This window comes from Callorhinus ursinus, unplaced genomic scaffold, assembly GCF_003265705.2.
Source record: "Callorhinus ursinus isolate GAN/ISIS: 27379988/994484 unplaced genomic scaffold, GSC_fseal_2.0 scaffold25, whole genome shotgun sequence".
NCBI classification, from domain to species: Eukaryota; Metazoa; Chordata; class Mammalia; order Carnivora; family Otariidae; genus Callorhinus; species Callorhinus ursinus.
Genome location: NW_027397087.1, coordinates 5868846 through 5874663, shown reverse-complemented (window position 1 = coordinate 5874663; position 5818 = coordinate 5868846).

Sequence of the window (5818 nt, the reverse complement as noted above, 5' to 3'; positions counted from 1 at the left end):
TTGGAATGCAATTCCATTAATAGCTCAGTCGGGAGAACTTAAAAAAGAAAGTGTGATGACAGCTAAAACTCTTTTCACATAAATAAACAAACAAATCAAACCTTTGGGGTTGTAGCAAGAAAGCCCTAAGGAATAATCCTTGAGTCACTTGATCTAATAATCCCCCATTTCTTCAAGAGAAGATCAAAGACCCTTAAAAAAAAAAAAGGAATCATGGAGAAGAGACTATAGTGGGAACCATGTTTTAGCCCAATCTGTTTGGGAACCATTCACATGTATAGACACACACACTCCAGAGCTATGGTACCTGTCACGTGAGAACTGATTTATAAAGGGAGCCAACATATTAGTAGCACATTCACAAGGCCTAGACTTTCCTTTTTCAAATAACTTACATTGAAACCTTAGGGTGGGGCCTGAGGAAGGCTTAAGTCAGTGGCTCTTCCTCCCCACATCAATGGCCAACTCTTTTTAGGGAGAGTTTTAGCTTGAGCTGGGTCAGGGAGTAGCTGTAACCAGACCAAAATTCTGATCCCTGTGATGTTCTGGTTTGTAACTTGTGGTTGATAAGACAGCTGAAAGGTAGCACTTCACTGGGACCATCAACAATTTGGTTAGTGCTGGTTACCTATCCAGAATTTCACAATGGGTAATCGCCAACAAACTCAACTGTTTTGGGGTGCAAAATCTAATATATTGTGAATGGGCAGTGTAGCAAATGGTGATAAGTTCCAGAATCACATTGACTTGAAACCCAGATTCCCCTTCCACTAGCAATGCGTCCCCGTGTGAATTACATAACCTTTCTGAGCCTTAAAGCCTCATCTATAAAGTAGGGACAACAGAGGTAAATCATAAAGGTTTTTTTTGTGAGGATGAAATAAAATAATGTATATTTATTTCTTGGCATAGTGATTGACGTGTAGGAAGTACTCAATATGTTGGCTCGTATAATCATCATTAGGAATTTAGGATAAACTAAAAATACAGAGAAAAAAGTAAAAAGCATTCTACATGATCCTGGGATCTAACTCAGCATAGCTTAACATGGAAGTTGGCCCTTTTTTGTCTGCTTGTTTGTTTCTGCCGCCTACCAATTATGCCCAGTGGTGGAGCCTACTTTCTGCAGTAGCTTGGGGGCTGTCAGGCCCTTTCTGGCTGGACCTCAGGTACAACAACCCCAAGTTCAAGTCTCACATGGAAGTGATAGGTACTTACTTTCTGGTGTAGAACAAGCATTGCTTAGTCCCTAAGCCAGTTGGTCAGTAAGTACTACTGTTTTGGTCCTTCTAGGCTGGACCCTCTGGCTTTGAATGACCCTTCAGAGCCCCTCATTTTTCCTCTCCTCTCCAGGCAAGCCCTCACTTTCCATTCCATTTCTCACTTTACTGCTCTCCAGGTAATCTTTCCTGTGCCTCGCTACTGCATGTCCAAAAGGGACAGGGGGAGCTCCTCCTAAACCTCGCTTTGTCTCTTATTTTACACCAACATTTTTCAACAGCCAGAACCCACTGACTCTCCCAGAGCCAAGAGAGAGCACTCTCTCTTTCATGAAGACAGTCTAACTCCCAGGGCCAACGAATCCAGGAGGTGCTGTGCCTAGAGCCCACAGTACTTAGGCCCATAAAAATGTTTTAATTTAATTTCTTTCAAGATTAGAAGGAAAAAAATTGACAAGAGTGAATATATAATAATAAATCCAGCCTAGACTTTATTCATCTTCATGCTAATACAATCACAAAATACATTTTTAAAAAGATTTTATCTCTTCATCTGAGAGAGAGAGAGAGAGCGTGCGCACAAGCAGGGAAGAGGCAGAGGGAGAAGGAGAAGCAGACTCCCCACTGAGCCAGGAGCCCGACACGGGGCTCAATCCCAGGACCTGGAGATCATGACCTGAGCCGAAGGCAGACACTTAAACATCTGAGCCACCCAGGCACCCCCATAAAATACATTTTTAAAATATATTTTTATGGAGGAAGGGGCCCACAAATATCAAAATATGGCCTCTAATATGGGGAAGGCCTGAGGCAAACTCACCCACCGTTTATCCCCTCAACCCATTACCTCTCCTAGCTGGTACAGGACAAAAGTTGCAATGACTCAGATTTTTAAGAGAACTTTCTCAGCAACTGCCAACATTGATTATATACAACTTGTCTCTTTCCATCATAAGTCTAACCCAGATTCTTCACCCTCCCCCACCCAAATACAAACTTATGATGTCAAAGCAGTAACACTCCAGTGGGATCACACCTGCCTGGGCCAAATTAAGGTCCAGCAAGTGGTGACCTTTCTCAAGGAGCAAAGCCTCACTTCTGGGACACTTGAAAAATCACACCTAAATGGGCGCTGACTGGATTTATCACAACATATGGCAGTGCTTTTCACTGATTAATTTTAAAATCAATTAAGCTGAACACTGAACACCCAGTTGACTGTCTTGGTTGGCAGTGAGGCTCTATCCATACTTATGAAGCCATAATGCGGACTTCTTTAGCTGCACGCTTTGTTCGAAGTATCCTCAGTTTGATGCAAGGTATAGGGGGAAAAAAAGCAATATGAAACAAAAAAAGACAGTTTTCTTTTACAGTAAATTTTGGCTATTGTTTGGATGGATGCTGACAAATTACTTTGACCAAAATGTTTAAGTTAGTTGCCAATTAGGCATGGAGGCAGATCAATCTTGATCAATACTTGCAGCGAATTAAAACTTTGAACTTTGTTTTTAGTCAATGCATTTCTAATTGTCATGATGCTCTTTTGGGTGTGACTCTGTTATTCATGAAACACAAAGTCTGCACTCAGGGAACACAGTTACCCACAAGGTCAAAGATACACCCTTCTTAGTGGGGCCGACAGAGCCTCACTTCCTACTTCCAAAACCAGAGGAACACAGAAGACCGAGTATTCTGTCTCAGTTTATACTTTCCTAAGGCTGCTCTCTGCCCAGAAGAGTTTCACTCTTTATTCCCATGACAAAGAATCAGACTGAATAAAAAGATACTCCCCACATGGGGTGGTGGGGGAAGACTGGGCTTTGGCACAGAGCAGTGGGATTGGATGTTAGAACCCCACCTACTGCTTGTAAGTTGTGCATGAAATAAGTTACTTTAGTATTTCCTAAATATGAGGAAAGTATGACCCCTTTTAAAGGGAAAAAAATTTTCTTTTAGATTCTTAACGATGTGTCTGCAGATGATCCCAGGTTGGAATACACTCACCCCTATGAATTTACAATGATTTTCTCCACTGCTCACATGCAAGTGCATCTATTAATATTTAGGAGTTTTCCTTTCAATACTATACTTATTACAGTACTTTTTTGAGTGCATATTAAACAGTTTTTGTACCCAGAAAACCACATCCTTTGACTGGTCCAGGCCATTTGAATCTTTCTATGAACGGTTTTTTTTCCAGCTTTTACCCACGTAAAACACATGTCTTTGTACGTGTTAAAATCTTAAGTGGCATTAATGAGGGTACGGTGCCGAGTGCACAATAGGAGTTTTAAAAATAGTGGTTGCATTACAAAACTAGTTTTAGCATTTAGTTATTGCCCTTTGGTTTGCAATGCCAGCCATTTGAAAAGGAGCCCAGTGTTGGATTTTAATTAACTCGGTCCTTTTTCAACAGTTCATTTCAAGCACCCAAAGGCAGACTTGAGGAGTGATGTTAATTGAATCACATCTAAAGTGGAGGGGATTTAAAGAGCTCATGGGGAACTCTTCAAGGTGTGAAGCCTCTCAGATTCTGCCGGGGCATTAAGATTAAATCAGACTTGAAAACCTTATTTATACATTAGCAAGGGTGGGGAGAATCAGAGTCAGTTCCTGAGTGTTGTAGTTCAGCAAAGCACTTGATCTTCCTTCTCCTTACTTCCCCATCTTCCTTTTTTCTGAAATATTCTCCCCTCCCACTTCCTCCCCTCCCCACCCCTCATCCTTTCTCTCCTCCCTCTTCTCTTCGCCTGCCTCCCCATCCTCCCCTCCCCTCTCTGTTCAGCTCACTATTCATCTTACCTTTTGCATATTAGCCTAGACATCACTTCCTCTGAGAAGTTGGTTCCCCATCAATCAACAGCTATGGTACTGTCCCTTTGGTGTGATCGCTTAGCCCTTAACTAGGTTCTCAAAGCATTCACTTTGTATGCCCACCACTTGGCACAGAGTCATTGCTCAAAACAATATGTCCTCAGTGGTTACTACATGCTAGGCGTAGACCATGCCATATCATCCTTAGCAAAGTCCCATGAGGTACGCCTTGTTTGTGTCCATTTTTATAGATGTGAAAACTGAGGCTTAGAAAAGTTAACTTGCTCAGGGTCACATTACCAGGAAGCATGAGGGCTGACATGAAAAATCAGTTGAAGTCCAGAGCTCCTACTTTTAACTACTGGGCCATTCCACCTCCCAAATATTTGTGGAAAACATAATGTTCGATTTTTTTTTTTTCATAAACTTGAACAAAACAGATTCACTGGTAACTCACCTTTGCTGGTCCCAGCCTCTGGTTTTTTAAAGCCATGCGGGTCAGAATCAGAAAGTAAGCTCTCTGCCAGAATGATTCAAAATAGGATTTATTTATTGAATAGGTGCTTGCACAGAATACAAAAATAAAAGTTACAAAAGGAGAAACAACGAAAATGAAGATGCCCGCCCCCCATATGCAGAGCTGGCTAGTTCCCTTTTCCAGAGGTAACTATAAAGATCTACTGTTATCATGACAGGTAGGCTTAGGAGCTGTATTTCATAAACTATGATTCCCAACCCAGTACTGGATCAATTTTGTGGGTCCTGACCAGAATTCATTTTTTAATGTCATTAGAAAATATATATTTGAGAGGACTGTGTTTCACATAGCTTGTGTTTCGGTTTCACGCGTAGCGTCAATATACATCTGAGTCACAGGGTGTAAAAAAAGGTAATTTTACACTTCTCAACATGAAGTAATGTTCAAAGCAGTTGGAAAGCCACTGGCCTGGTCAACCTAGAAGTTGGAAATTATGAAGGTCGCCTCCACAGAGAACCTTCCATCCTTCCCTCTCATGAGTCACTTTGGAACTCAGCAACCTGAGTGACATCATTAAAGCAGAAGTCCGATCCCATTCCTCCTCCGTTCAAAGCCCCTTTCAAGGGGCGCCCATCTGAGGAGAGTAAAAGCCACGAGACAACAGGGATTTCTATTTGTTTGTTGTGTTAGCAGCCTAAACTAATCCAAAATCAAAAATATGGGCTGTGTGATAATAAATCAGACTCTGTGGGGGGAGGGGCTCTGGGAAGGACTTCACAGAGTTGGACAGCATCCATCAAAGCAGCTGATATTAAGAATGGATATCCGCAATTAGGGTCTGTATATGGGATGAGCTTCTTTTCTTTTTTTTTAAAGATTTTATTTATTTATTTGACAGAGAGAGAGAAACACAGCGAGAGAGGGAACACAAGCAGGGGGAGTGGGAGAGGGAGAAGCAGGCTTCCCGCGGAGCAGGGAGCCTGATGCGGGGCTCGATCCCAGGACCCCGGGATCATGACCTGAGCCGAAGGCAGACGAGCAACCAACTGAGCCACCCAGCCACCCCGGAATGAGCTATCTTAAAATATAATTTTAGGACATTCATAAAATCCCCTTTGGAGAATTCTGGGGGTGCCTCCAGGAGACAGGATACTGTCCCTAACAGCTGGCCCATAGTCAGAGAGGCTCCCAGGGAGGCATGCTGCTGCATCCATGAGAAGATGCAGAGGAGAGAGAACGAGAAGGAGTCCCACCACAAGCCCCCGACGTACAGGGGCAGAGCAAAATGGGGCTGCTTCTCATGTGG